The sequence below is a fragment of the Limanda limanda genome, chromosome 19, assembly GCF_963576545.1.
Source record: "Limanda limanda chromosome 19, fLimLim1.1, whole genome shotgun sequence".
Taxonomy (NCBI): Eukaryota; Metazoa; Chordata; class Actinopteri; order Pleuronectiformes; family Pleuronectidae; genus Limanda; species Limanda limanda.
The window spans coordinates 10,534,219-10,546,319 of NC_083654.1; positions in this window are offsets into that span (position 1 = coordinate 10,534,219).

The window sequence follows — 12,101 nt, forward strand, 5'->3', positions numbered from 1 at the left end:
AGCTATGAAACTGACACTTTGACTTTTTTTGAGGAACTTTGACGTTGAGAACTTGTGGCACGAGACAAGAGCCCCTAATGACACACGCCACTTCCTAAAGCTGCTAACTGTGTGAGCGAGCTCACAGCGACAGGGGCTTGTGCTGGTGTGGAGACGGGAATAACTGTGACTGGGACGATGGCTGGGGGGGAGAGGGGGGGGGGCACCGGGGGGCATCTGTTTGAGATGATGGAGCTGAATGTAACGGTACCAATCACACCAGTTGTGAGATATGTGACTAAACGGTGAATGAATTATGATGTGATGGTGATGACGATGATGATGATGATGATGATGATGATGATGATGATGATGATGATGATGATGATGATGATGATGATGATGATGATGATGATGATGATGATGATGATGATGATGATGATGATGATGATGATGATGATGATGATGAAGGTGAAGGAGAATCCTTCCAAACCTCACCTATACCAAAGGGTACTGTATGTTGGTCAGCTATGAAGAGGTGTTGTAGGGTTAGATGCTGTACCCTAACGGAAAGGACACACACACACACACACACACACACACTTACACACCCACCAGTATTACAAATCTGATCTTATAAAAAAAAAACCTCTGTGCTCTGGAATTGTGTACATAATGTATGTTCACTATGTTTTATTTGGAAAAGTGTTTCAATGTTTTGAAAAGATTTTATTTTTGTTTTCTATGAACTTTTGATTCTCGCCGGTTCCTCCGTACGTGCTTGGTGTTTGTCCTGTGATGCTGCACCCCCGACTGCTTTGTTGTTTTTGCAGTTGCTGCACTTGTGCCGATGCCGAACATCACAGGGCTGAAATGCTGAATAAGCTAAATGCACACATACACAGAAAAATAGAGGAATAAAAACGAAACGTTTATCTTTATGTTTAACAGCCACAAGAGTTGTTTCACTGTTATAAGTCTCTGATGCTATAGGTTGTGCCAATGACAAAGACGCAGTTTCTCTCAAGCATGGAGGCTGCTCTGTTTGAACTTATTCTCGATCATCTTTTTGTCATGTTCACGATGCCTTTAATCAATCTACTGCTTGCTGAAAAACGTGAAATTCTTTCCTCTGTGCATATTTATTCATGAAATTTGTAGCATTTTGTATGAATGAGCATCCAGGGCAAAAGAACAGAGGAGAAAAGATAAAACGGTGAACGCTCTTGTTGTCATAAAAGGCACATTTCACTTTCCAAAAACATGAATGTGTCCTATGCACATTCACGTAACTTTTATGTCATGTCATTGTTGATTTGTTGTCAATTTGGAGGATGAAAGTTAAGAATCCTGCATTTTAAATGTGAATATAAACTAAGGACTACAGTGAATTCTCCTAACTCAACATCTTAAAAATCATCAGTTTTGTTTAAACTCTAATAAAGATGTATCATGCATTTATCTACAAAAGCTACTTTTAAGCCCAGTAAGATTCTAAACACATATTCAATAACAGCCTTTTAAAAGCAGCCAGAGAAGAATATTAATTATCCTACAGCACAAAGCCAATAGCGAACAAAGCCTCCAGCTGGCTCACTACTGGGATTTTTTTTTGTAAAAGAAGACACACAAAGGGATCATTTTAAAAGGAAAGACAGATGATATATATTTGTTACTGTCAATTAAACCCATGACAAATACGCTCTAACCTCCCCGCTCTGTTCCTGACACAGCATCAGACCTATTCATACTGATAACCTCAATGATTCGGTATAAAATAAGTTGATAGGGAACATGAATCAAACAGGAGTAACTATTGCATTTGTTAGAGACTTTTTCCACAATGGGAATATATTATTTGACTTCTTTTCATATTAACATAACTTGTTAAGGCTAATTTAGGTTTGAAACATATACAGAGACATGATGTCCTTACTTTGCATTCATTTTGTCCATATTTGTGCACACGTCTCATGAGAGAGATTATGAATTCAGGCGAAACAGAACACTACCACAGGAAATCATGGGGGGGGTACTGTAGCCAATAGTTGGAAAGATGACCGGAAGAGATGAGGACGAAATTTCAACAATTTGCTAAATTTTCTGGAGAGAGACTTCAAGCTGCTATGAATCTACAGGCATCAGTATGTTACTTTGTCAGGCACATGGAAGTGTGTGAGCAGTGACAGCAACATTGTCTGAAACAGACGTGTCTCTCTTCACACGTAAAGGCAGCATGTATGAGCCTTTATAAGAATTTTTCATTTTGAACTTTAGTCTTTTTATCGTTGCATTACACAATAACAAATATATAGACAATGGCTGCACTTTTCCTTCTCAAATTATTTGAATAGCCCTAATTTGACTCGCTGAATTTTATTTTATTTTACTCGAATGCTGTTAGTCTATGATCTGTTGAATCCCTTGTCACTGTTCATCTGAAGATTTTAAAGATTTGGTTAAGGAGATATTTTGGATTTTAATAATGAAGTACAGTTGAAAATTTATATCGATGGACTTAGAGTGGCCCTAAGAGAAGAGTCCATTTTTAACAGTGAAGAACAGGGCTCTGATTTAGATTTAAACAGAAAATAGGAAAAACAAGATCACACTTTAATGCATTGGTTTACTAATAAACATGTATTAACTGCTTCACTGTGCAGTTCTCCAGAAGCCTCATGAATAAAAATCTGGATCTATTGCAATACTATATTTCAGTTAATTTGCTGTTGCTAGCCACGCGCAAGGAAGAAAAGGAGAGTGACAATCAATGTGAGCGAATTATATCATCATCCTATGATGGCAGAGTAGATTTTAGCGCGTTACACAAATTCTCATGTGAAATCTTAAAGTATACTATTTATTTTGCTATGAAATTCATCTTTCTCTTGATTTGCTTTCGATGTGTTTCACACTGTAAGACACATTATCAATCCTTTTGGGTTTTCGGAGGGGGGGGGGGCAGATTCTGTATATTTTGTATGTTCATATTCCTGTAAATACAAGCAGATACTGTGTATATAATAGATTTTTTGCACTGTGAAACTCTTTGACAGCTATTTTTGTTATATCTCTGTCGTTCAGTTCGGCTTGTGTTTGCCTCTTCCTCCCTCTCAGCTCAGACTGGCATCATCTCATAACTGATAAAAAAGAAACTGCATTTTGTAAAAGCCAAAGTGATTAGTGTATTTTGTTTTCATAAAACACTTTTAGCTCCAGGATATGCACATAAAAGATGATTTGGTCTATTTGCTCTTTATTTTCTCAGCAAATAAGCAATCGGGGGAACAAGCTGCACGGGACATACGGTGTGAAGGGGAGAAAAGATGAGAGACAACAGCTCTCAGGACTTAGGATTTGATATAAAAAGGTGCTTTTACTTTCTGTAGCTTTAGGCCCTTTAATGAGATGGATGGTTCTACTTCCGACCACACCGGCAAAAACTTTGCTATCGAGTATTTCTGCACTTTTCTCTGATGATTCAGCAACATCTAACTCGCCAACACTGCTCCTGTCAGTCTTTCAGGGTTGGGAGGTTTTGTATAATGACTGTGCAGTGGAAACAAACGAGGTCTTACTCTATTTGGTGTCTTGCTTTGAGATCCCTCGAGTTTGGCACCGCCGTACAGTCCCTTTTTATTCTAAAAAGCTCGAATCAAATACCATCTCCGGCTCCACCCTGCATTTGCACAACAAGACAGAATCAACTGACACAATTAATCTGCTCACATCCTCACGCCCTAAGGTTGTTTTCGCCCTAACGAGGCTGACTTCTTCTCATTTATATGAATATTTTCAGCCTTTCTATAGGCAGACACTGTATAATATGTAATTTCAGGCTCGGCTGCATCGTATTGGTAAAGTGGAAAGAAGGAGAGGCACTGCACTGCTGCATATTCACAGCCTTTCTGAGTCGATACGATATTAATAACATGATGATGAAGTTAGATGTGTATGGAGCTGTAACTCTTTTGTTGTCCCCTGCCAACAGCATTACACCCAATTCGTCAAAAGGTTTCTTTCAATGAAAATATTCAATACAAAATCGAAAAAATTGTATGAAAGACGTATCGCATACCAAGGCAGAGATGGAGGAGATATTTATCCAGATATGAGGGTGAAATCTCCATAATTGTCAAAGAAATTTTTGTTATGGTCTTTTCATCGGTAGCTTCAACGGCACAATAATAAAAAGAAAGTTAGAGGAACCCATTAATTTCTTTGAGCAGCCTCCATCTTGCCAGCATGATGGAAACTTCAGGAAAATGTCGGCAACTGGCTCTTTCAGGCATTCGAGACACGACAGTCTCACAGCACGATGGGCCGAACCCAAACGTGTCAGGGGGGCTCAGGGATTGACAGTGAAAGTGTTTCCTGTATGTGGGTTTTACTCAACATCTTCATCTGTGCATCAAAGATAGTTTCAAGGTCACAATTTCCTCTCCACTCCCACGCTGGGCCACGTTCATGTCCACTCGCTCCAGCTCGGTTGGACTGGCTGTTCACTGAACCATTCATCCAAGGCTCGGAGCATTTTCAGCTGCTGTGGCCAGAAATTCATAACAACTGAGCCGCGCTGCAGTAGGCACAAGAACAATAGAGAACAAACGTGTTCATCTCTTTACATGTTTTTGTAACTTGGTCCGGTCACACAAAACAACACACTTCTGTCCATTTCATTCACCCAGGTGTGATAGCAGCTCATCTGTTCATCTGTTTTTTCCTTTTACTTGGCTCCAGCTTCTCTCGCCCCTGCAGCACACATCAACCAAGCTCACAGTCACGGTTCATGAGCAAACCTGCCTGGAGCACTGAGAGACCAAAGATTGTCACGATGTGGACTGAGATTCCCGGGTCTATATTTAGAAACCCCGTTAGTTTCAGAGAGAGGGAACTGCATTATGAATATATACATTATGAATAAATTAGGGCTTGCAAATTACCAAAACCAGTTGGGATTTTACCATGTTTAAAGGATATCGAAACTACTACTGAATCAATCCAAACTGAAAACGCAAGTGTATAAAACCCATGTGGCTCATTTTTTAGATGAGATGATTTTTAGCCTGACAAAAGATCCAATATCACACCTCCACTAATAAATGTTGCCAGAAGGACAATTAACAGATTTAATTTCAACATTCTACATGCTATGAAGGAGTGAAGTTAGCATTTTAAATACACTTTAATTCAAATCTAACTTGATTCTGAAGTATCGCTTCAGTTTCTATCACGACTGTAACTAGACACTTACTTTCTGCACAATTCAAATAAGAGCAGCTTTGCTCAGCAAACTTAATAGTCTACATTCATGCTGGCAGCTCTGTGCTTTGAACCAATTTTTACAATGCTCGACATCTTTGTTTATTTCCAGGTTTAGATCCAGTCGGTCTGTTGTATACTGTCTATTGATTTCAAGGTAATGCAGAGTTCGTATAGGAAGTGTTGGATTAACCATCAGGCTGCCCTACATTTCCATTCTTAGAGAGACACTACTAGCAACACGTGTGCTTAGGGCGATTCACACAGAGAATAATAACTGTAAGTACATCTTTTTAAAATTCATTCTAACTCAAGAGTATAGCAGAATTCATATACAAAAGACACTGGCAGAGAAAGGATCACTTCCAGAGAAAGACAAACACTGAAAGCCAATGCAAACACATCCAAATGTACTGGAGGGTAGTTTCAGAGTAATCCTGCTCTCAGACAGACAGACAAACAAACAACAATAAAAACATTATCTCCTTGGCAGAGGGAACAAGGCTTCACGTTCAACAGTGCAGATGACATTGGAAAGAGACTAGGGGGAAAAACACCACTTTATGATCGAAAAACCAACAACAGTATTTATAAAGATGCTAATGAGAAGGAGGACATCTGGACGACAATAGCACTTGGCATGTGTTTGTGTGTGTGTCATGGGGATGCATGTATAAAGTACGTGAGCCAGCTATAGTATTCACGGCATACTGTGAGAGAGGAACCCCGACTGTGTTCAATGCCACTGCCTCAAAGACAATAAATCAATCCCCTGGAATCTCTCCTCACTCTGGGACTAATCTGCGCCGTCGTCTCTATCTGCTGGTGAGAGATAGGCCTTTAGAGTTGTAATGGGATTTAACAGTGGTGGCTAAACTCAGGGACTCTAAATGTGGGGAAGTGCGTGGGAAGAAATATGCTAAAGTTAAATTTATGATAATTCTTCAGCAGGAAAGATCAGATTTCGTCTAATTAGTTCATGATTGGCACATCATCCCCAGAAGTATTAACTCATTTCAGAGGCTATCATGTCATCTGCGTGCTGTTTTCAACAGCTCCACAGTTTAAAGGCCTGGTCAATTTATTCACAAAGCCCGGGACAATCAAGATTTTTTATTGGATCTCTAAATTGTACGTGATGGTGTTTGCCTCTTCAGGAAATTAGCATCCGCCACAAGTGTATATAGAGAGAGTGGAGTGGAAATTACCCAATGAAATAATACCTCCTTCAGATTAACAATTCAACACTCGTAAATTAAGATCTATGAGGAGTTTTGCTTTTTCATACCCTTTGATGTATTGTTGGATGACAATGCCGGCTGCATGCTAATTATGTAAACCCTCTTGATATAAAACTCTTTGATATTAGCAGCGTAAGTGCCAAAGCGATGCCCTGAAGCAGACCACTGATCTACTTGTGTAATGATATTTACTGCCACATTCATCATAGTATCTTATTTTGTAGAGGAGCGGGGGAATGGGACACCCGAGGCGTCGCTGGAGCCGTCATTTGTAGAGTCGCAAAAAACGAGAAAGCCGCAGAGAACGACGTGGTGGTGGTGGTGGGGGGAGCATTTGCAATAAGAATATTTTCCAACTTATCCCGGGATGAAAGAAGATTCATCTGCCATGACACTTATAATGCAGCTTCTGACCTCACTACACAACTCATGTCATGCTGTTAATATAAACACAGAGATGCTCTGATACCAGCATCCAAAAGGACTGCGATACTGCCAGAAACTCCCGCTTTAGAGAATATGCAAATATAACCACTGCTCGGATATAACGTGTTTAAAGTTTATTAGTCCACCCAAATAAAACTGCAAGCTTCTTTTCCAAGAAATCAATTCTTTTTTGTCGCTCCAAAGCTGCAGTTGTGCTGTACTGCCACTGGCTAGTGCCTGTGTTTATAGTGGCCAAGACAAGTGATTACTGGTAGTGTAGCAAACATATCAGCAATTTGGCAGTATGTCATACTGTCCCACGAGTGAAACAGTGACATATACCAGATGCAAGAATTCAGTTTCGAGGGGTGTTGTGTGTTCCTGTATTTCTATATTTGTGTTAAATTTTTGTTATGGCTGCCAAAGTAGAAAATAAAAGAAGTCCTATGGCATTCATTCTCTGTATGTGTTTGTTTCTCAAAGCCAGGTCATTCAGCAATGAACACAATCATTACTTCCTACAGGATTAGCAGCATCCAGCTGTTAAAGCATTTAGTGTTTTCTTAAATCCACTGGTATCGGATCGTTACGCAGTATCTCTTGATGGTATCTGAACATCTCTTAATAAAAAGCCTGATAAGAACCAGTAGATATCTTTTGAATCAGAGCCGAGGTCCAACAAAACCTGATAGTGAGAAGTTGATATCAGCAGCTCAGAGAACAGGGAGGACTCCCTTTGTGTCCTGGTTGTCCTGAAAGCAGAGGTGAACCTGTCACTCTGCCCAGGGCCCATAATACATCTTAGATGATAACAGTCTCACTCATGTCGTTCTAATAGGACTTGTTCCCTCATTATGCACTAATGAGATTTGTGAGGCAAAAAATTAATTATCAGGGCCCTTGATAGACATGCTGTGGCATTGGAGAGGCTTTTCTATGAAACAATTTATTTATATCCTTCTCTCATTCAGAGCTTAAACTCAAGTCTCGAATAAAAGCTTTGCTTTGTTCTTTGTTTCCGTGCGAGTTCATTTCTGCCAGATATTTTCGCTCGTGACAGCAAAAAAATGCAATCACTCACAGGGAGACGATAATTACATAAACACAAACAACGTAATTTTCTAGATCCTAGGAAAGCAGAACACTTCAGCTCAGGTTTACTTGTTTTGCTGCTTTCGTACAAGCAGTGTTTGAGATATTAGCAAACATATTCCCTGCTGACATTGTTCAAAGTTTGATTCGTCTGCATTTCTCTCTTTATCCTTAAAATACATGAAGTAAAAACTCAGGTGATGGGGAAATGCTCAAACGTCTGAAAAGCCATGCAGGAATGCAGCTTTTTTTCTGTGTTATGAGTCAGGGTTCAAGGCTTGAGAACCATTTGATGTAAAATCAAACTGAAGGACAGAGTTAAATTTAATCACACCTCCCGTTGAGTTTATCCAAAAAGGTCATCTACCTCTCAGACCAGGCTGTCAACCGAATTCTATCACACTACGACTGATTGAAGCTACATTAAACAACAGGGTTACCAAATATAGCAAAACTGAATATCTGGACTGGAGGGAATAAAATCACCAGACTCCAAAACTCCTACGTGCCGACGCGGCTAAAATTCATCATCTATTACCCCTGAGCTACACATTTCGACATGCACTGTGCAAATATAGGGATGTGCTCCGGTGTTGTCATCCGTTGACATACAGAGCTTACAGTGACATGGCCAAAAGAAACCACAGTGCTCAAAGTTAAGGGCCCACAGAGCCTTGTTAAACACCGGGTTAACAGCCAACATTTCCCTTTCATCCAACTGCTGTACGCTCAGATTTTCCACAGTATTCAAGGCATTTTACGAGGGGTCCCAGCACAGCAGGCGAAGCACTAACTTATTTCAGTTTTACTATCCCTGCAGTGTGAATGTAAGTGAGGGTTGAAGACATACAGTTTTCTGAGGCGTTTCGATAAGGGAGGGGAGATTGATATCCTTCCACAAGTCGTATTTCTTGTTTATACGAGAACAAGTGAAACAAATCTAAAGACGGAAGGCATCTGTGTTGCACTTTTGAAAACCTAGGTTACGTATTCCTTGCACGGATAAATGGAATAAATACAACATATAATATAAAAGGAGTTGAATACATAAAGATCAAAGCCTTGGTGTTTTTTTTACACCACCCAACTTGTTTGGTGTGGTTCAAACACACTTCGGTTTGCTGACCCTTGGTTTGGCTGGTTTCCTTTATGCTGATATAAAAGTTGTTATCTGAGCTCTGAAGGGAGAACACTTGAAAAAGAAAGTCTCGCCAACTTTTGAGTTAAACTCGGCGTGAGATTTCTTCCCTTGTGGAAAGTAGTTACTTCTTAGATGAAAATTTCACACAGTGGATAAAATAATATTAATAATAAACCGTTTAATCACATCGTAAACATTTAAACTGTGGTTTCAGATATTTGGGGCCTCTGACATCTTGCGATTTGCTAATTCACAGGATTGTGGACTGTGATGCTGTTCCTAGCTTAACAATACAAATATTCAAATATTAAACATTTTACATTGGGGGAAGCCGGGATTAGAAGTTAGCATCAAGACTATACATCGGGTTCACAAATACCTGACCAAAAAGGAGCGTGCCAAGAGGGGGGGGGGGGGGGGGGGGTTGTGGGTAATGGGCTCCTCCTCTCTAATCTCATCTCTCTCTCTTTCCTCTCATCTCCTCTTTTCATTTTCCTCTGTGTCAATGAAGAAAATGTTGAAAAGGATATTCAAATGTTACCAGCCTCTGCAGTGAAACTTTGTTGGTAGCATTTCAACACTTTCAACTAGGGTTGCAAAGGGGCGGAAAGTTTCCGGTAAATTTCCGGAAACTTTCCTGAAACTTTCCATGGGAAGTTTAGGTCGGGAATTTTGGGAATTTTGAAAAAAAAAAAAAAATAAGCAAATTAAACACTGAGCAATAAAAAACATTCAAAACTCTATTTTAAAGATGTATGGAATTCAGCACACACTGCACGTTGAATTTCAACCCTCCACTGCACATTCTTCCATCACATGCACAGATAATTCCCAGCATCCTTCACTCTACAGCAGGGCTATTGAGGCCTGCTGTAGTGTGCAGGACTAGTCAGGTAAGTTTCGATGATATTACTGGGGAAAATATATTAGCATGCTGATTGAGGATTGTTCATCTGTTCATCTAGCCTATTTCCATTCATTTATCCATCAATTGTAAAATATGTTAACAGACGATTCCAATTGTTTGGCTAACTATTTATATCTCTGGCATTGCATTAGTGTTTTTTTACAAACTTTTTTCTCATCTTATTCTACAGAACAATGCCACGTGCACTATCTCATGTGTGGAGACATTTCACCCGATCCAATGTAGAAGGAAAGGCTGTGTACATTTGCAAATACTGTGCAAAGACCTATGTTAAGAATGACACAACGATGCAGAAGCATATAGTCAAGTGCCCAAAGTTTCCTCAGGGCTCAAATCAGCCTATGACAAAACAAAATGTTTATATTTATGTCTGTATATGACAAGGTAAATACAGTTAGTATAAATTACCCACAACATTTCCAGTTTATTCCCGTTAATTCCTGTATATTCCCGTTTATTCCCGTTAATTCCCGTATATTCCCGTTAATTCCCGTTAATTCCCGTTAATTCCCATGGAAAGTTTCCAACTTTGAATATTCCCGGAATTTTGCAACCCTACTTTCAACACGCTTTTGCAAAACCAGATTATTATTGCAGAGAATCATAGGTTCTCACATGGAGGCTACTTGCACGTGTCACTTGAAACACCTGGATCTTATTCAGGATCCACACTGACAGGCTATGATCTCGACCTGAAGAGCAGTATCAACAAATGTAAATTTATTCCACTTTACAGGATAACAATCCAAGTGATAACAACAACAGTTTTCTGGGTCAGCAGCAATAGTATCATCACGAGTTTGCAGCGTGGAACTGACGACAACAAGCACATGTTGCACCACCTCCACACACACACACAGGCAAAAACACAATGATCAATTCATACAACTCACAATATAAAATGTAATACATGTTAATATAGTTCACCTGTCACGTGTTACCATGCTGAAAAGGAGGAAAACAACACAATAACAGCATTCAAGCGTACATGCCATGCAAGCAACACAAAGCAACAAAACACAGCACTCAACACTGAGCACGACCTTCCTCTGATGAGGCAGACAAGAGGAGCAGGAGCACGAGATAAAGAGGAGAAAAGACACAAATGACAAGCAAGGTCATATTTACTCTACACATTTACTATATGTACTCAACACACCAGCCATGCAACACATCGCAGAAGGAAACACAACACAACCAGTTGTTCATAAACTGGTGGTGACAAACGTAGAAGCTACCGAAGATGATGTCAAGAGAGTTTGTGGTGATAAGAGCTAACGACTATGTCTGTATGTTGTCAAGAAAGTCATGTGACCTCCACAGCGGTGTTAGCACGCCACTTCCTGCCTCCGCCTGCTGCACCCGGCTGCTCCACCACTAGTCTGAATAATGCGGAGGATTTGAATTTGGATTCTGGGTAACCTCCGTAGCCAATTCTGCGGATTTTACCCGCAGGTCATGTCTGAAAACGTTTTGAGATGCCCATGCTCCACTGCCAATGAGTACATGTGCATTTATACCAAGACAGGTTATTTAATTGATTTAGCATAAAACCAATCCCACACACTAGAAGGCGCTTCATATATCTGGGTAATATACTACAGCAGGTCAGAAGGGGACAGCCAGCCACTTACCACCCACATTGTGGAAATCAAACCCAGATAGCAATCTGTCTCACTCCCTAGGTCTAGAGATGTCTGCTGAAGAAGAAGATTAACATCATGAAGAGTCATGCATGTAAGCAACAACACACAGCCTTTAGAAATAAGAGTAGGCCGTGAACGACCGGAGCATCCTGAGGCATTTGAACCCACACCAGAGGCAGGGTTCTGTTCAGTTGAAGCAAACGGTGCAGAGGCAGGATTCAATAATCTTTGCATTCATGATATCCTTCTCTTAGGTGAAGGCCTAAATAGTGGGATTGGTTGTGTGCGTGAAAACAATGTGTTATCAGAGACCCTGACTGACAGCAAGAGGACGGTGGAGGTGGAGAGCGAAACAGGGACGGAGCTGAGACGCTAAACCAAAGGGT